Source organism: Canis lupus, chromosome 31, assembly GCF_048164855.1.
Source record: "Canis lupus baileyi chromosome 31, mCanLup2.hap1, whole genome shotgun sequence".
Lineage (NCBI taxonomy): Eukaryota > Metazoa > Chordata > Mammalia > Carnivora > Canidae > Canis > Canis lupus.
Window position 1 is genome coordinate 27,775,280 of NC_132868.1, and position 21,331 is coordinate 27,796,610.

Genomic DNA, 21,331 nt, shown 5'->3' on the forward strand with positions numbered 1-21,331 from the left:
AACTATAGGTGTATTCCAAGTGGTCTTTGGCAAGAAGGCATTAAAAATAAATTATCTTTAATCATTGCAATAACAACACAAGGTAAATATTACACCCTCTTTTCGTACAAGCTAACTGGGATTCTAATAGATCATATAACTGGAACTCACACAGGGCCACCAGCTGTCAGTGGAGAGCTGGTTCATGTTCACATGGGCTTCACATGGGAGCCAAGCTAGTGTGTTGCCTACCTGCACAAACTTGGGCTTCCAGATGAGCCTGAGCTCTAACCCCAGCTCTGTCTTCTAGCTATGGGAATTTGAGCAAGTTTTTTTAACTTTTCTCAACCTCAGCTTCCTTGCCCAAACACCGCCCCCCCCCCCCAAAAAAAGGGAGGGATGTCTAGGAACTGGTATTTTTTTAATTGAGATATAATTGACATATAATTTTGTATCCGTTTCGGGTATACAACATGATTCAATATTAGTATATATTGTGAAATGATCACCACAGTAAGTCTAGTTAACATCCATCACCACACGTAGTTACAGATTTTTTTCTTGTGGTAAGATCTTTTAAGATCTATGCTCTTAGCAACTTTCGAATATATAATACGTTATAATTAATTATAAGGAATTGGCATATTTTTTATAAGCTCCCCAGGTGGCCCAACCCAGCACCTGCTGGCCAACTCTGGTGTGGGATCTACTGGCCCATTCACCCTTTTCCTCCTTCCCATTCACTTCTCAACCAATTCTAACATTGTTCCTGACCCACTGTCCACTCTTGCTAAGGTCAGCAATTAACCTTGCAGCTGCTAGATCTGGAGTACACTTTTTCTTATGCCATTGACTCACTTGGCCATTCTCCCCTTCCTGAAATTCTCCTTCTTTGGCTTCCAGGAGGCCCACATGATATGATAAGCAATAGAGACCCAGAGAACTGAAACCCCCGATCCAACAGCCTGTGAGACACCAAAGCCTGAAAACCACCATGTGAGTAAGCTTGGAAGTGGATCCTTCACCCCAGGTGAGTCTTTTCATGCCTGCAGCCCTGGTGGGTCTAAGCCACTTCCAGATTCCTGACCCACACAAACTATGACAGAATAAATGTTTGTTGTTTTAAGCTGCTAAATTTGGGGGTAATTTGTTATGCAGCAATAAATAGCTAATACAAACAGGAAACAAGATCCTATGGTTCATGTAGTAGAATCACATCATTTGCACTTCAACTTAGGTAAACTCAACCTTACTTGGTCTGCAAAAGAAGGAGAGAGAATAATTTACATGGTGTCAACCATTCTGCCTGCTATTCCAGTGAAATGACATGATCAGATGAAAGAGGCATGTCTGGTTTCATTAATCAGTCACTGTTCCAGTCCTAGGCACCTCTCATAGAGGAGAAAGTCCTCATGCTGGCTATGCTGCTCATATTTTTAACTATCCATATTTTGTACAAAGTGGGGGAAATGAGGCTAATTCACTGATTTAGGTTCTATATAATATAATGAAAATAACCCCTGAAATCCCTTAACTCATCAGGACCTGAGCCCAGGAGTCCCCCAAGCAAAGAAAAATACTGACCTTAGGCCAGGGCTAGCCCTGAACCTTGTTTCAGAGGGCCCTTACCTCCATTTGTACCTCCCACAGGATGAGGAGCCAATGAGGCCCAAGGGGTTTGCCCTTCTGGACACTGACCTCCTACTCCAACTTGTAGAACAAATTTAGGGGAGGAGAGACCCCAGATTCTCTGACCAAATGGTCCTGAGACCACTTTTAGGGCCTGCATAGGCCTTTTTCCCAGGTCCAACTTTCTATGGGTGGAACATACCACCAGCATACACAGGCCAGGGTTAAGGAGAGACCACGTTTAGCTCCTTAAAGGAATATGGATGGAGTTTAGGTGGTCCACATTATGGAAGCTGAATGGTCCACAAGTGCAGTGCAGACAAAGCAGGCCCTTCACAGTGCAGACAAAGCAAGCAGTGGAACGCCAAGAGGACGGCCTATGGACCCCAAGCCAGGCCCTAATGCTGCCTCACACTGGTGGTAGACTGAGAAGTCTAACTTGACCTGATCTTCCACACCATTTTACAGGAATATCTGTCAAGTCAGAAAAATGGAATGTATTTCAGTTAACAGTGAGCTAACTTGATATATAACTTCTAAATATTTAGACTATTACATGTGGACATTCATTTGTACTGTAGCCCTGGGTCCTGCAAATGATTGGGAAACCCTGGCCAAGTACCAAATTGCATTTACTTCAAATTACTCTAGTTTGGGCCTGTCTTTGCTCGAGGAAGTAGAGGCCAAGGCATTATTTGAATGGGAGAAGACAGCAAGGGATAAAGTGATTACTTTCTCCTTCTCCCTTTATTTAAATATATTTATTTTATTTTTCCCAACACATTTGGTTAAATCGATGAAGATGGTGTCTTCCCTCTCTGAGGGCCAAATGGGGCTTGTTCTTGGGAAGCTCCATTGGTAAAGCCCATGCTTGGATTTTTTTGTTTTGTGGTGGTTGTTTAATCCTCTTCCTGAGGTAATTACTTGGCTCAGTTGGGAATATTCATTTCAGACCATTTTCCCCAAAATATTTTTATATATTATAGAAAATATCATTTTTATGTATGTCTCAAAAACTGTGTGATATGTGCGCTGTTTCTCAGTTTGTTTTTGCTCTACGTTGTATCTCAAAGGTCTGTCCATCTTAAGAACAAGTTTCGCTATTTTTTATTTAGCACTATTTGCTTTATATGATTTTTTATCTCCTATTGATACTAAAGATACTATATGAAATTTGTATGTGAGTCATGCTTGTTTTTAGATTAACCAGTGAGTTTATTTATCTTAATTTTTGGAGAATGGAGTGTTAATAGAGATTTGAAGAGAGAGGATTTCTGAAGATATCCTGGAGAATTCCTCAAGTACTATAATCTCAGGGGGACTTGGATGGTGTAGCCAGTTAAGCTTCCGACTCTTGGTCTCAGCTCAGGTCTCAATCTCTGGGTCATGGTTTCAAGCCCTGCACTGGGCTCTATGCTGGGCGTGGGATATACTTAAAAAAAAAAAAAAAAAGGATATTGTAAGATCAGAGTGAGAATCGTTTCTTGAAGCTGTGAATAGGAGAAGATCGGGCATTTCCTGATTTAAGTACGCCAAAGACTACTCAGTTTTCTCCGTAGCTGCTTTCTCTGTGTCGTAGACTCTTGTCTTTCTCTATCAGCCCTGGGAAAGCAGATGCAGCCAAGATATCAACACTAAGAAGTTCTTTTGCTACTGACATTATCCAATGGAAATCTTTTTTTTTTAATTTTTTTTTAATTTTTATTTATTTATGATAGTCACAGAGAGAGAGAGAGAGAGGGGCAGAGACATAGGCAGAGGGAGAAGCAGGCTCCATGCACTGGGAGCCTGACGTGGGATTCGATCCCAGGTCTCCAGGATCACGCCCTGGGCCAAAGGCAGGCGCCAAACCGCTGCGCCACCCAGGGATCCCCAATGGAAATCTTTTGTTACGAATTCAAACAACTCTTGGTTTTCTTCCTAAAGGCATTGATTAGTCTCTTGGGTTCTGAGCTACTTTGGAATTTACAATGTTTGTTTTCTAGAATGAGGGCATCCCATTTTTTGTTAAAGATGCTTTTCATGGCATCCTAGGGTTTTTTATGCAAGCCAGTTTCTCCAAATGACAAAAGAAGCAATCCTCCAGGTTCCATGGGGAAGGGAGCATTTGCCTATTGCTCCTCTCTCAGCCAGAGCTCACCATGGTACACTTCATTCTGGTGAAACACACAACTGACAATAGAGCCCTTTGCCCAGAACTAACAGACTTCCAGCATTGAAGTTAAATCATTTATCTAGAAAAATCTGTATCTAGTTGTAATGGACTGAATTTTTGTGTCCTTTGCCCACATAATTTAGATGTTGAAACCCTACCCCAGGATGTGGTGGTACTGCATGTGGGGCCTGTAGGAGGTAATTAGGTTTACATAAGGTCATAATGGTAGGACCTCCCCCCACCAAAAAAAAAAAAAAAAAAAAAAAAAAATGAGACAAGTGTCCTTATAAAGAGAAAGACCAGATTTCCCTTTTCATCTTATGAGGAAATAGCAAAAAGGCAGTTACCTGCAAGCCAGGAAGAGAGCTCTCATCAAAAACCAATTCTGCTGGTACCTTGGACTTTCCCAGCCTCCAGAACTGTGAGAAATAAATGCCTATTGTTTAAGCTACCCGGGCTGTGACATTTGGTTATGGCAGCCCACGCTGACTCAGACACTAGTCTTTAGATGTCTATTGTCAACAAATGTTATTATATTTTTGTGAGGACTATTCCTTTTCTGCCTTTACCCAGCAGAATTTAGCTGGATTTATCTTTATCTCTTTGCTTTATTTACTTAGAGACTGAAAGTGTGTGAGAAGGAATTTGAGGAAAGTAACTTCAGCTAGGAAGTTACCAGTCTTCCCTCCTACAACCCCTTACATCCCCATTCTAATCACACACCTGAAGATGTAACTACTCAAAGAGTGATTTCCAGATCGAGTTTTATAATACATCATTCCATCTCCAATTAACTCTAGGATTGTTACAGAACAATAAAATATTGCTCAACACAATTTTAACTCGCTTAATTTTTAAAATTAAACATCATCTGGGTCTTTTTTAGAAGACAATAGGATAATTGTCATTCTAGAAAAATTGGAATTTGTCCTTTTAGTGTGTTTTAGTATCGTTTTATCTATAAACCCTGCCTTCCCCTTATTGATGATAGAATCCATAAGTATAGGTCAGGGTGTTAGTTTGAGCTGAAAATAAATTTGATAAAGACCTTGCTACACAAAGTGAGATCCACAGGCTAGCAGCATCAGCATCACCTGGAAACTTGTTAGAATGCAGAATCCCAGGCCCACTCAGACCTACTGAGTGCCAATCCACATTTTAACACAATCTCCTCATGATTTGTAAGCAGGGCACAGTTTTGAGACGCATTGATTTAAAGATACTGGGTGCCAACTCTGTGAAGAAAGTCCATGATATTTTGATAGGGATTGCATTGAACCTGTAAATTGCCCTGGGTAGCATAGACGTTTTCACAATATTAATTATTCCAATCCATGAGCATGGAATATTTTTCTATCTCTTTGTGTCTTCTTCAATTTCTTTTAGAAGTGTTCTGTAGTTTTTAGGGTACAGATCCTTTCCCTCTTTGGTTAGGTTTATTCCTAGGTATCTTATGCTTTTGGGTGCAATTGTAAATGGGATTGACTCCTTAATTTCTCTTTCTTCAGTCTCAGCGTATAGAAATGCCACTGATTTCTGGGCATTGATTTTGTATCCTGTCACATTGCCGAATTGCTGTAGGAGTTCTAGCAATCTTGGGGTGGAGGCTTTTGGGTTTTCTTTGTAGAGTATCATGCGAAGAGGGAGAGTTTCACTTCTTTGCCAATTTGAATGTCTTTTATTTCTTTTTGTTGTCTGATTGCTGAGGCTAGGACTTCTAGTACTATGTTGAATAACAGTAGTGAGAGTGGACACATATATTCTTAAGATTTGTGTGGAATCAGAAAAGACTCTGAATAGCCAGGGGAATATTAAAAAAGAAAACCAGAGCTGGGGGCATCACAATGCCAAATTTCAGGTTGTACTGCAAAGCTGTTATCATCAAAACAGTGTGGTCCTGGCACAAAAACAGACACATAGATCAATGGAACAGAAGAGAGAACCCAGAAAGGGACCCTCAACTCTATGGTCAACTAATATTCGATAAAGCAGGAAAGACTATCCACTGGAAAAAAAAAGTCTCTTCAATAAAGGTGCTGGGAAAATTGGACAGCCAGATGAAAAGAATGAAACTAGACCATTCTCTTACACCATACACAAAGATAAACTCAAAATGGATGAAAGATCTCAATGTGAGACAAGATTCCATCAAAATCCTAGAGGAGAACACAGGCAACACCCTTTTTGAACTTGGCCACAGCAGCTTCTTGCAAGATACATCTATGAAGGCAAGGGAAACAAAAGCAAAAATGAACTATTGGGACTTAATCAGAATAAAAAGCTTCTGCACAGCAAAAGAAACAGCCAACAAAACTAAAAGACAAACTACAGAATGGGAGAAGAAGATATTTGCAAATGACATATCAGATAAAGGGCTAGTAGCCAAGATCTATAAAAAACTTATTAAACTCCACACCCAAAAAACAAACAACACGATCATGAAATGGGCAAAAGACATGAACAGAAATCTCACAGAGGAAGACATACACATGAGCAACAAGCACATGAGAAAATGTTCTGCATCATTTGCCATCAGGGAAATACAAATCAAAACCACAACGAGATACCACTTCACACCAGTGAGAATGATGAAAATTAACAAGACAGGAAACAACAAATGTTGGAGAGGATGTGGAGAAAGGGGAACCCTCTTGCACTGTTGGTGGGAATGTCAACTGGTGCAGCCACTCTGGAAAACTGTGTGGAGGTTCCTCAAAGAGTTAAAAATAGATCTGCCCTACGACCCAGCAATTGCACTGCTGGGGATTTACCCCAAAGATACAGATTCAGTAAAATGCCAGGACACCTGTACCCCAATGTTTTTTTTTGTACCCCAATGTTTATAGCAACAATGTCCACAATAGCCAAACTGTGGAAGGAGCCTCAGTGTCCTTTGATAGATGAATGGATAAAGAAGATATGGTATGTGGGCAGCCCGGGTGGCTCAGCGGTTTAGCACCGCCTTCAGCCCAGGGCGTGATCCTGGAGACCCAGGATCGAGTCCCACATCGGGCTTCTTGCATGGAGCCTGCTTCTCCCTCTGTTTGTACTCTGCCTCTTTGTGTGTGTGTGTGTGTGTGTGTGTGTGTGTGTGTGTGTGTCTCATGAATAAATAAATAAAATCTTAAAAAAAAAAGAAGGAGAAGGAGAAGAAGAAGATGTGGTCTATGTATACAATGGAGTATTCCTCAGCCATCAGAAAGGACGAATACCCACCATTTGCTTCAACGTGGATGGAACTAGAGGGTATTATGCTGAGTGAAGTAAGTCAGTCGGAGAAGGACAATCATCATATGGTTTCACTCATACGGGGAATATAAGAAATAGTGAAAGGGATGATAGAGGAATGGAGGGAAAATGAGTGGGAAAAATTAGTGGGGGTGACAAAACAAGAGAGACTCCCAACTCTGAGAAACGAACAAGGGGTAGTGGAAGGGGAGGTGGGCGGGTGTTTGGGGTGACTGAGTGACGGGCACTGAGGGGGGCACTTGATGGGATGAGTACTGGGTGTTAATACTATATGTTGGCAAATCAAACTTCAATAAAAAACAAATAAATAAAAATAAAGATACTGGGTAGTTCAAAGACTCTCCAGGAGGGCCGGAGAGCCAGATTTGGGCTATTGCTATCTGGAACACACCCAAATCATCGCACAGAGCGGCTCAGCAAGAACAGGAGCCTGGACAGCCACCACTGGGCAGCAGATTCCATTCACCATTGGAGCCCATGTGGGTCCAGCACCTTCTTCATCTCTTTAGCTTCCAAGCCAAGACATAAGGCAGAGGCAGAAAGAAAGTTTCTAGGGTCCGGCAACTTTCCCCCAGCTTACGGGAGGCCCAGAAAGGGAGTGGCATTTTCAGTTTTAGTAATGGTAGGAAGGGTGTGCCTCCAAAGGGGAGAGAGTCTTCAAAACATAAATGAGAGGTTCAGCTGTTGGGTGGCCAAAAAGAACCACAGATCTCTACCCCCTGTGTATTTACTTTTGGAGAAAAGGTAGAGCCCAGCTCTGCCATTACCTGCCCAGTCACCTTTAGCAAGTCCAGGAACATCTCACAGCCTCTGTTCCCTCATCTTTCATATCATTTTAGTATGATGGTTTTTAGTCACACAGTGCTTTACAGTGTGCAAAGCATTCCTACACATGTTTTCATTTGAGCCACAGAACATCTCTGTGTAATAGATAAGGAAGGTAGTGTTATCTCCAGTTGAAAAAAGAGAGGCACAAACCGACCTGTCTGCAAGTGCTGAGACAACGAATCTTCAAACATCAAGAACTGTGTAACCGCAGTCAAATGAGTTAATGCATGTGAAAGGAAATTGAAAGTGCAATGTGTTAATCCAGTAAAAAGTGTTCCTTATCACTTCGGCATTGTTCCACAAATACACTTCCTGGTGAACGGGATAAACACCATGATTCTGTTAGTCCAAGAACTATTGCCAAGAAAAGTTACTAATTAATATCAGTGGTGGTGTGGATATTAATGAGCAATACAAAATACCACAGGAACTCAGATGGGAGAACAGTCTAAACTAAAATTGTTTCATTGTTTAGAGTCATCTACAGAAAGGGACTGAGAAAATGTTAAATGCTTCGTTTGAACTATTTTTGATGAACTAAAACGGCTACCAATTCAATTATTTGTTCTTTGTCTTCATACTTTATAAGTTCTTCTATAAGATCCCGTGTCCAATTCAGACCAGAACTCAGGTCTTCTGTTCTCAAAATCAATGTTTATTTTGAGTTTCTAAATAATGAGTCTTTTCTATTTTCTTCTCTAGAAAGGCACAATTTCCTTTTCTCTCTTTTTTGACAGTAGGTCACACCCTATGGTTCCTTCATCGTCTGTTATGAATTCCACTAACTCCAGTTATCTCTTTGTCATTGATGTTACATCAAGTGAAAGACTTTTCAACAGGGTTTTTAATTGGGTGAGGTCAAGGTCAAATGTCTTTGGCCAAGCCGGCCCAAGGAAATAAGTTTTCAGCTGAAGTAGTGGAGGAGAGATTATTACATTTATTTTTTTTACTATTATGAAGTCCCTGCTGTGCAAATATATGATAATAAATGATATCACTGTCCCATCTAAACTGAAGTAATTTTATTCACATTCATTTTTTTGCCTTTTTTGGGTAGAGTGGGGTTCTTTACTATTTTGGATATGTATGGATAGGTAATAATGGCCATTTGTGATGTGCCTACTAAATGCAAAAGATTATGCTAAATATTTTTAAATAATTTCTTTATAACTTTTATTTCTTAAGTAATATCTACCTCTAACATGGGGCTTAAACTCACAACCCTGAGATCAAGAGTCCTGGGATCTACGCACTGAGTCAGCCAGGTGTCCCAAGACTATGCTAAACATTTTAAATGCATTATCTCAAATCCCCTTTAGTACTATTAACAATGTTGTCAACATTATACACTTGATTATATGGTTGAATAATAATAATAATCACTAATTTTTATTGCCTTTTTAAAGGCAATTGCATTTGAGGCAAACTCTTTCACATGTATTATCTTGCTTAGTCCTCACAACCACCCTATCAAGTAGCTGCTATCATCATTCCCATTTTACAGATAAGTAAGTATTAGAATCAACATCCATCCCCAGGTAGGTTCATTACCAAAGCCTCTTTGCTTCCCAAGAGCAGGTTACCTCTGAGTTCTTTTTTTTTTTAATTTTTTTTTTATTTATTTATGATAGTCACACACAGAGAGAGAGAGAGAGAGAGAGGCAGAGACACAGGCAGAGGGAGAAGCAGGCTCCATGCACCGGGAGCCCGACGTGGGATTCGATCCCGGGTCTCCAGGATCGCGCCCTGGGCCAAAGGCAGGCGCTAAACCGCTGCACCACCCAGGGATCCCTTACCTCTGAGTTCTGCTGAATTCCCATAAACACAGTTGCCTTTGAAAGACATTGGAGGGATCCCTGGGTGGCTCAGCGGTTTAGCGCCTGCCTTTGGCCCAGGGCATGGTCCTGGAGACCTGGGATCGAATCCCACGTTGGGCTCCCGGTGCATGGAGCCTGCTTCTCCCTCCTCCTGTGTCTCTGCCTCTCTCTCAATCTGTGTCTATCATAAATAAATAAATAAATAAATAAATAAATAAATAAATAAATCTATCTTAAAAAAAAAAAAGAAAGAAAGAAAGACATTGAAAAGCCTAGCTTAGCATAGGTGATAGCATCAGACAGACTTGGCTTCTGATCCCAGTGAATTAGATTGGCAATAACCATCAAGGTCGTGTCTCTGACTTCTCCCAAGTCTACTTTCCAGCCAGTGGGAAGCGAAGAAAGAACAAAAGCACAGGCCCCTTCCTTTCATGAATGACTTCTGCTCCATGCCATTGGTCAGAACTTCGCCTTATAGCTAGATCCAAGGGAGACAGGGGAATGCAGACTTTATACTGGCAGCCATGTGCTCAACTATAGGGGATTTTTACTAAGAAAGAAAAGAAGGAAGAAAGAATGAATGTTAGGACAATGAGGAGTCTTCTCCTCCTGGAAATTCACCATTCTGCGATGTTAGACAAGTAATTTGTCTTCTCTGAGCCTCAGTTTTGTTCTTTGCAAAATGAGGATAAATAGAGTCATGAGCGTAGTGTTGGGGTTTAGCTGGTGCGTGTAAACTAACTAGTTCAATGCCTGGCATAAAGTGAGCACTCGATAAATCTTAACTACTGCTAATACTGAAGGATTGTATAATTGAAGCACTAGATTGGAGCTATAATAAAGAGAACCGTATGATGACTAAAAAACTTGAATTAAGAGTGTCAGCATATGACAAGGATTATTTTGCTGGGTTTTGTAGCATTGCTGAGTTTTCTCCTATCTATGTTTCAAGTGATTCTGGGAACTAAATGGAATTTTAAAATTAGATAGTTTCAGATTCTCAGACAACTGAGGTTTAATTTCCCCTAGGGATGCCTGAGTGGCTCAGGGGTTGGGCCACTGCCATTGGCTCAGGTCGTGATCCCGGGATCCAGGATCGAGTGCCGCATTGGGCTCCTGCGAGGAGCCTGCTTCTCCCTCTGCCTATGTCTCTGCCTCTCTTTCTCTCTCTTTCTCTCTCTCTCATGAATAAATAAATAAACCTTTAAAAATAATAATAATAATTTCCCAGGTAGAAATGGTGACCACACTAGAGTTGTATGTGTGTTATCCTGCATTATCTAGATACAATATCTAGATAGTAGCCTAGAGCAATGACACTCAGCCTCAGTTTTACAAAACTCTAGATTATCTCCAGTTATTTGTAATGAATTCTTCAAAATGAACTTAGCTAAAATAAATTTTTATGCATGCAGTATGCACTGTGTTCTGACATTTTATACAACATTTATTGAGCTCTGACACCTACCAAGCACCTCGGTAGGTACTGGAGATACAGTGACAAGTGAAGGTAGACATGGGCCTTGCTTTCCTGGAGTGGACAGTCTCTAAGGGGAGATAGACTTTAATCACATAATCGCACAAGTCAATGTTAAAATTGCAACTCCGGTATTATGAATAGGAGGCACATGGTGCTCTGAAAATATACAATAGGGGGGAAAGGCTACAAAGGAAGATGGAGAAGGTTTTCCTGAGGAAAGTCATGCCCTTTTGCCATTTGAGGCATGAGGAGCATAGAGAACATGTTCTGACGCAATCTGGAATCAATCCAGATTTTGTGGGGTCTAAAGAGTATAAAATTTGGGAATCCCTCTTTCAGAAAAAGAATACAAACATATCTTACTTTGGGAATTTTACAAAAACACACTGACCATGCAAACATACTGAGGGCCCCATGTAAGTGAGCAGCTCTGAGGCTCAAGCTTCATCAATTATAGGTAGCCCTTTCAGGATAAGATAGACTAACTTGGTAGTGATTTTTGAATGAGCAAAGAAGGGAAATTTCCAGACCCTTCCGAGGGAGACAAGTACTCAGATTCCCTCTTAGAGCTAGGGACCAGTGAGAACTTTTAGAGCAGTCTCTCTAGTAACCTCAATTTTTAATTAAAAGGCTCAAAAGGGTTTGCTAGGTTACTCTAGGGCCTGGACTGTAACTTTCAGATTTTTCAAAAGCAGTATTCATGGGCAGGAGAGATCCCTCCATCCTTCATGTCCGTGATGTGCATCTCAAGGCAAAACCAAAGTAGGGTGACCAACCATCCTGACTGGCCTGAAACTCTCCCAGTTTTAGCACTAAAAGTGCCTTAGCCTGAGGAAACCCCTCAGGCAAAAGGGGACAGATGGTCACCCTCACCCAACAAAGGTCAGCCTGTGAATCCTTACCACTGGGATGCCTCTTCTGGTGAAAGTGGGTGTGACAAGCATTATTATTGCTCACTCACTTTCTGTTCCTATTTCCCAACCAGAAGGAGGTTTATACCTCTCTGCTCTTTTGAAGTTAGGTGATGTCATATGACTTAACTTTGTCCTATGAAACATGAGTGGAAAAAAATGCTTGTGACTTCAGGGTAGAAGCATTTAAGAACCAGTATGCGTATTTCTCCATATATTTTCCTCGTGCTATGACACTGGCAATGTCTTAGATGGTAGAGACTTTGTCAGCCTGAGTCCCTGAGTAAAGATGACATGGAGCAAAGCCCCCCACCAACCCTCAAAGTCATGTGGTGTGTGTAATCAGCTAGTGTTCTCTTAAGCCACTGCAATTTGGATGACTTTTGCTATTGTAGCATAAGCCAGTCCATCGTAACTGGTACAGAAAGTAAAACCAAGACCCTAGTTAGAGTTTACAGTAGTAGTATGGTTTTAATGATCTTATTGTGGAAAGTAATAATAAAACTGTTGTACATATCCTGGTATGGTACTGAAAAGAGAGAAAACCAGTGTCACTTTTCTAAACTGTCTGGCAGGAGAAAGGTCCTGGACTAACCCAAAGACCTAGTGACAAAAACCCTCTGGGTTTGGGATTTCTCTAACAGGTGTTGCTGTCTTGACCTCACAGGATTAGGCAGGTGCATGGTACCCAGCCCTTTCAGAGAAAATGAGGCTCTGCCACGAGTGTGCTATGCTACAGATTACAAAATTGAACATGCATTCTGATTGTAACAGAGTTAAATTAGATATTACATATATATATATATATATATATATATATATATATATATAAGTTTATGGTGGTATAATTTACATACTGTAACAATTTTAAGTGTACAATTTCATGATTTGTAGTAAGCTTGCCAGGTTCTGCAACCATCACCTTGTCATTTCCACCACCCCAAAAAGATCCCTCTTGCCCAATCACAGTTAGTACCCACTCCCTCCTCCACCTCTAGGCAGCCACTAATCTACTTTCTATCTTTACAGGTTTGCCTTTCCTGGACATTTTACATAAATAGAATCATACATTATGTAGTCCTTTGTGTCTGGCTTCCTTCAGTTTACATCATGTTTTTAAGGGTCATTCACATTGTGGGATGTATTAATACACACACACACACACACATAGACACACACACATCAGGATCAGTATATATAATTTTACATAGACATATATTTTTTTGAAAAGACAGGGTATGGTGGAGAAACCATAGGCTTCAGAGACTATGAAATGTGTGCTGAATCCCAACCCCTGGAAGCTCTCAATCTGGCAGTTCAATTATTCCTCAAATCCTTAAAGGTGTAACAAAGTCTCTGTACCTGAACACAAGTATCCCTATCATTCCCTGACATCTTCTTTCTCAAGGTTTATATGGAAAGGTGAGTGTACCGTCAGAAACAGTATCTCCCTGTGCAAAGATGTGGAGAAGGGGCAAAATCGCAGAAACTTCACAGTAGCCATTTCCTCCTCACCCTACACAATGTCTCCTCAGCCCTGTAGACAGAGCACCTGGCACGGTCCCTTCCTCAGGTCGGGACCATGCAGGTCGGGAGCCCTACAGTAAACTGCCCGGAGACAGGCCGCAGAAGGACAGGAAGGCAGGAGAAGAAAAGGGGCAGGATAACTCATATCCAACAAAGCAGCAGCAGACGATGTTGCAGATACAGCCCAAACAGCCTTAGAGGAAAAAAATCTGGGCATTGGAGTGTGTGCTTAAGCTACAGATACCAAAATACCCATACATAAAGCTTTTTATTTCCTCACTATAGATTTTATATATCCTGGCTGCTCCCACAGTGCATCAAATATTTACTCTGCTAAGAGATAACACAAATGTAATTAAGAAGACATGATACTGCAGAAAGCATTTACGCCCTGAGCTAAAGGAAACTGCCAGGGAGACACTTTTGAAATGCCCTATTCTGGTGGTGCCCAGCCCTGGCTGCACATCGTAGTCGCGCAGGGAACTCTTAAAAACACATAATGCCCAGGCCACACCCCAACTGTGTTAGTTCCCTATGACTGACAAATTACCACAAGCATGATGTTTTACACAAGGGAAATTTATTCTCTCATGGTTCTGGAGGCTAGAAGTTTGAAATCAAGGTATCAGCATGGCTGCACTTCCTCTCAAGGCTCTGGAGAATTCTTCCTTGACTCTTCCAGCTTCTAGTGACTCAAGGTATGCTTTGGCTTGTGGCTGCATGGTTGCAATCTCCACTCCATCTTCGCAAGGCCTCCTCCTCTTCTCCTTGTGACTCTTCCCTGGTGTCCTAAGGGCACTTGTCAGTGGATTTAGGGTCAACTGAGATAATCCAGGATGATCTCATCTCAATATCCTGCACTTAATTACATCTGCAAAGACCCTTTTCCAAATGAGGTGGCATTCACGGGTTCTGGGAAGTAAACATACCTTTTTGGGAGCCACCATTCAACCCACAAAAAAACTGCTAGAGAGTGAATGTTTATATGTCCCCAAAATTCCTATGTTGAAGCCTCATCCCCAGTGTAATGCTATTTGGAAGTGGGGTCTTTGGGAGGTGATTAGGTCATGAGGGTAGAGCCCTCTTAAATGGGATTAGTGCCCTTAATGAAAGAGGTCCCAGAGAGCTACTACACCCTTTTTTACCATATGAGGACACAGCAAAAACACACCCATCTATAAATCAGGAAGCAGGCTCTTACCACACACTGAATCTGCTGATGACTCGATCTTGGATTTCCCAGCCTCCAGAATGATAAGAAATACATTTCTATTCTTTACAAGCCACTCAGTCTATGGCATTCTGTTTAGCAGCCTGAATAAACTAAGACAGAAATCAACCCATTAAATCAGACTCTTTAGGATGGAACTGGACATTAGCATTTTTTAAAGTTCTCCAAGTAATTTCAACTTGCAGCCAAATTTAAGTATCACTGATCTGTTTGAACTATCACTTCCTCCCCAGAAGAGGCCCTGGAGTAGAAACAGAAGAGGCCCAGAGAGCCCAGACAATGTTCCTGTTCCTCAACACATACCTGAAGCTGAGCAAGATGGACTCCCCATCACAAAAAGAGGAGGAGAAGGGAATGTTCAGAAAGAGGGAATCCCTATGAAATAATCTAAGAAATGGCCAGTGGAATAGGAGAAGCTGCCAGCTTTTAAGGTTTAGAATCTGTTTGTAGGAGGGAGTTTTGCTAGAGGTTAAAGGCAAGACCGTGATGTCAGATAAGCCTGGTTTCAAATACTGGCTCTGTCATTCTTTTGCTGTGTGACCTTAGGCAAGCTACCTAACCTCTCTGCACTTTAGTTGTCTCATCTCTCATAACAGAAAGGAGACAGCAGCTACACTGCCATCAGTTACTGGAGGTAAAGGTTACCAATGGAATTTAGAAATGATAGACCAAATTCCCAAAGAGCTGGCTTCCCTGGGTACAAGGGGAAAAATCCAAAATGATGAGAAAGAAGCTTAATATACAATCCCCTGGCTATTTTTACCTGTAAGAACTAAAGTAAAAGTAAAGGGGGGTTGGGCAGCCCGGGTAGCTCAGCAGTTTAGTGCCACCTTCAGCCCAGGGCCTGATCCTGAAGACCCGGGATCAAGTCCCATGTCAGGCTCCCTGCATGGAGCCTGCTTCTCCCTCTGCCTTTGTCTCTGCTGTGCGCTCTCTCTCTCTCATTAATAATTAATTAATTAATTAATAAAAATAAAGGGGACCATTGTGGCTAATCCTGGTGCTGGGCCACACTTGAATTTGGCTGGCCAGAACTATGGTTGCTAGCCTCATGACCACTGCCAAAGGGACAAATTATGCTCAAACAACAGTAACACCTCTACAACCTCTAGACACCAAGAAAGCAGTCCAAATGGTGAAGGGAAGAGGGTGTTGAGGGTGTACAAAACCAACAAACTACTGAACCAGAGGATATGGTGTGAAGGAGCTGTCTCATTTTATAGATTGCTATCATCAGCTTCCTGGAGAATTTTTACTAAAATAGATGTGAGGGCAGCCCGGGTGGCTCAGTGGTTTAGCGCCTGCCTTCAGCCCAGGGCGTGATCCTGGAGACCCGGGATCGAGTCCCACATAGAGCTCCCTGCATGGAGCCTGCTTCTCCCTCTGCCTGTGTCTCTGCCTCTCTCTCTCTCTCTCTCTGTGTCACTCATGAATAAATAAATAAAATCTTTAAAAAATAATAAAATAAAATAAAATAGATGTGAGCGTGATTAACTGAGGAACAGTCTTCTTGATTTTGAATACAGCAGAGTGCAAGAGCATGTTTGGCTGATGCAAGACCCACAACTTATTATTGAACAATAAGACATGGTGGTACATGATCCAAACACAAAGCAGGTTGTTCCAGAAGGGATAACTAGCCTGGTAGACTGGATAAAAACCACTGTAAAGTTGGTTTACCCTGAGAAGGTAAATTGGTGGTTCTGATCCTTAAATGCTGCCCAGATGAGGCAGCTCATAGGCTGCATATGCAATCCATGCTGAATTGGCTTTATGATGATCAGGATGTTCATCCACTTGATATGTCCCTTACCCAGGTCAAAGCAAATACTATGATTAAGGGAGCCCACTTGCATAGATACTCCATATAAACATACTGTCGCAAAAGCAAGCAACAGTCCAAGAAACCATATCAGAGTTGTTTACTCAGCTTACCTGTATGTAGTCTAAGAAAATTAGGCCCATTCAGAAAAGAATGGGGGAAAGGGAAGATAGTCAAAGGATGAGTCCCAGCAAGGTAGAAGTCTTTAAATAATTATTAGGAAATGGAATTAATCAATATGGAGGACACTGATGAGGTTGAAACACAGATCTTAATGCTACACTATGGGAAATTGAGTGGCTCCTGCTGATGACCCAACATTGAAGGGCCCTAAACAAATCCACTCTATTTACACTGGTTTGGAGAAAATTTAAGACCTGGAAGGCCAAGATGGCAATAAATAACATGATATCCTATCACTGGTGGCAATGGTCAGGCAAATTAACCAGGGTGAAGATCGATAAAAGTACTGGGGTGTCTTAGCCTGATCCCTAGCTTCAGGGACCCAAGGCCATGTGCACACATGTGGCTAAAATGGCCAGGGGGTGAACAAAACTTTTCCTGGGACACTTTTTTTTTTTTTTTTTTTTTTTTTTTTTTTTTATCCTGGGACACTTTAATGTAGGATCCCACTGTGTAATTTCAAAACCTATTCGTGAGGTCCTAAAGGGGGCCACAGTTCGCTTGGGAGCATAGGCAGATGCAACAGTGATGGAATTAATGGAATTGGATAGAATTGGATGATAATTTGGACTGTTTGAACAGCTGTGTATCCTTTTCCAAGATGTACTATGGGGATGGATATTATGTCTGACTGAGGAACACTGCTTGTATCTTGTATTGTAGAACTGAAGGCATTTAAGTGTGACCTTTGGCTATTATTAGTTGGACAGGCTAAATGAGAACCTATAGATTTGCTGGTGCCCATACAGGTTGTTAATATGACACAGCTATTGGATGCCTAGTGGACAAAAGAGATTTCCGCTTTAATTAATGACTTCTCTGTAGGTTAGCCCTGTGCAGCCCATGAGAAAGAGAAATGGCTCATAGAGACTAACAGTAGATTATCAAGGCTTGAATAAAGTAGTATCACCTACAGCATTAGCCGTCCCCAGGGTGGTTTCAACAGTCCAAAAAACATAATCCAAAGATATTGGTACTTGGTTCTAGATCTTGCAAATGCTTTCTTCTTGATCACAATCTCAGAAAAGAGCCAACCACCGTTTGCCTTCATATGAGAAGGATGCCAGTTTACAATTACTGCATTGCCACTGGGTTATTTAAAGTCACCAGCTTACTGCCACAATTTGGTTTGATAATATACTGCATTGATGATATCATGATAGTATCAGAAACTGAGGAACAAGCCAAGACTACTTAAATGAAATGGTGATATACTTGATTAACAGGCTGGTTGACAAAACTAGCAAAGTTCCCAGCGCTTACCCAAACAGCAAAATTATTAGGAGTAACGTGGGCAAGAGCCACCTTTGACATTCTTCAGACAACTAAAAACCAACAGCTGTCATTGCCTACCCTGGAACCAAGTAAGGAGCACAGTGCCTATTGTGGTGCTTGGATTTGGAGGGCACAGATTCCACATCTGGGAGCATTACTCCTATTATAAAACTACCTGAAAGAAGGTCATGTTTGAATGGGAGACTTCAGAAGAGCAAAAAGTAATAGCCTGATCAATATTGGGCCCTCATGATTCACACTCAGATATGATCGTGGAAGTATCTGCAAACTCACACTTAATACATACTTTTGCTTACGGCAATAGCCTGTGAATACTGCCTGAGGGTGACTGCTGGGATTTGGAGCTAGAACATTTCCAGATGCAACAGTATGGTACATGTCATACAAGAGACAGTTATTGGCTTGTTATTATCGGGCATTAATTGAAACTGACTCTGTGACTGAAGGACATAAAATATTATTGAAACCTGAAATATGTGTAATATCTTGAATGATGTCATAGAAACATTCCAATAAGGAAATCAGTGCCATAGAAGGCTTCATAATAAAATGGAAATGATTTATTCAGGAACATGCTACTGGAGGAATGAAAGGAGTTTCTCTTTATTCAGGAGTGGGTAGTCTCATCTCTGCAAGGCCAACTTTGGAACCGTCTGAGGAGCCACCAGATACTATTGACACATTAGTGGTGTCATACAAATGGCTCTTGACTAACTAGCAAAAAGCTGTGGTTTATGGATAGCAGTTCTACAGCACAAGCATCCTATTTGTAAGGCCATGGACTGTGACCAGCTGGTGAAAAACTACAGTTGAAGAAGGTGAGAACCAATCAGCTCAGTGAGCTGGATTACATCTATTTTCCTTGCATTAATGGAGGAATCGAACAACAGTAAGAATCCAGAAATCAGAGTGTATCTGGCTCATCAGTAGTGGCCAACGATTTGGCCATACAGTCAGGCAGATGGACAATGAAATATTGGATTATTAAATGGATATCTATATGGGACACAGCCATATGGGAATATAAGGGGTTTGTTAAATAGGACATGTCAATGCCCATTAGAAGAATTTCTTTCTCAGATTGGAAGGTGATTGGTTATCTTGGTGCATTCACCTGAGTTGTTCAGCTGGGTCCGATGTAGCAATACAGAGATGGGCTGATCATCAACATATTCCTCTTGCACCCCCAGAGGCACAAAATGCCAACCAGAACTGTCCCGTCTGCCAGCTGGGAAGACAGAAACTACAAGAGGCTGTGGGGCAGGTTCCCAGGGAGAAGACTTCTGTGCGCAACTGGCAAGCAGATATATTGGGTCATTGCCAGTAGTGCTGGGAGGCTATAAATTGGTCCTGATGGAATAGACACTTAATTTGGACCAGGCTTTGCATACCCAGTGTTAATGCAAGTGCTCAAAACACTATAAAAGGACAAGAGCAGAAGATACTGTACAATTTGGACTGCTAAGCTGCGTTTCTTCAGACCAAGGAATGCACTTTACAGCCCAGTGTCCAAGGGTGGGCAAAGAGATCTCACAGAAATGGACATATTGTGTTGCTTATCATTCTCAGGGTAGTGGTTTGATAGAGTTGGCAGGGATAATTGAACATTCACTGCCTAAAATTGGAGAGATAAAGACATGAAAGGCTGATTCACACAACCTTCATGAGTGTGTGCTCACACTCAACATGTGGAGAGCCAAGGAGGGTTCCCTGTTCATTAGATTCCTCTGCTCCTTTGGAGGATTTGGGGGATAAGAGATGGGGAGGATGCTAGTATGTCTATATAATTATTCCTACATCCCCTCAACTTTCTTTTTTCCTAACTGATGGTGATCATTCTGGGTTAAGAACTACAATTGTGGGTACAAAAGCAGGAGGAAGGAGAGATGATCCCTATCAAGAAACTCTATACTCCTTAATCTGTATGCCAGAATGCCTAAGGGCCTATGGGCTGCATTGTGTCTCATTCCATCAGGCAGAATTCAAGTTGACTATGAATGCAGTTGTGTTGCTCAATGCTCTACAAAGTCTACTAGTTACCTATTAACCCTACTGTGTGTGAAGAGGAGTGGATCAAGGAGGAAGCACTCCTTTAGCACCAGCACATGGACTAAACCCTGCATCCCTTCAAATGGTGGGAAAGTTTGGGTAAAAATAAATGACAGATGCAAAGAAGAGGAAATAGTAGCTGGGGGTAAAGGAATGAATAAATGGGTTTGTGCAACAGGAGAAATCCAATATTACACTGATGCCTTTAGTGTGGCTCAGAGCAACAGAAGGATATTGTCTCCTAGCACAGTTATATTGGGTGCCTCAAAAGGTAAAGCCATATGTTTGCCAAGATCATCTCTGCTTTTAGAGTCTGACAAGGACAAGTGGAAATCTGCAGATCTGAGTGGCATTGCTATGGGTGACATTTTAGTACCTGACATAATGAACTGAACCAATTATTAGGAACCAAATAGAACCCTAGTCATGTTCCTACATCTTTTGGCTCTTATTTTCCAGGTTACATCTACTACCAAAGATATTAAGTTAGGAACTTCCAGGAAATACTTTCTAGTGGGCCATCAAATTGTGTAGTGTACAGCTTTTAGCTAACTGATTACTATAAACCTTGATGATCAAATGCCTACAAAGGTCCCCAGTTATCAGGGCCAAAGTATAGCAGCAGTATGCCCAATATGCCACAGCGTACTGTCCACAAATACATACTATCCCTGTTTTGGTGGCTAACTAGGTATTAAACAGAATAGGAAAAGACAATGACTTTCTAGGGAATAAAGGAGTGCACATCATGTGGTAGAGCGGAGTTCCCCTGGGAATGGCCTTACCCCGAGATGAAGAAGGCTATGGTAGGCCTGAGAGCATACTCAGACAATACTACATCTAGGTGTGTAGTATTGTCTATACCACTCCTCTCACCCAAGTATGGGAGCATTCCTGAGTACCAAACATATATGCTAACTGCACCCAGGCCATTAGTACACAAAGACAACAACATGCACGGTGGATTCAAGCACACAGATCCCCAAGACAGAAAAGGGCCCTGGGGGCAATAGGTATCATTTTAGGCATCAAAGGCCAAGCTGTATTTGCTCTTAATGAGGAGCCCTCTTCAGAGAATGACAATGGAGTTTTCTTATTACTGGCATGAAAGGTAGCCTAAAAGGCCTATTGTGTAGCACATAGGGACAAAAGCCATCCAAGTCAGTGATAATTAA

At 41.6% G+C, this 21,331-nt stretch overlaps 1 long non-coding RNA gene across 1 annotated transcript in view; it reads left to right on the top strand.

Moving 5' to 3' along the window:
• LOC140622227 (uncharacterized) overlaps window positions 1-21,331 on the top strand; it is a 33,225-nt gene that overhangs the window by 3,701 nt on the left and 8,193 nt on the right. Inside the window, exon 3 of the long non-coding RNA XR_012021974.1 lies at window positions 883-1,009. This is a non-coding gene — a long non-coding RNA (uncharacterized lncRNA). The remainder of the gene's footprint in view (window positions 1-882; window positions 1,010-21,331) is intronic.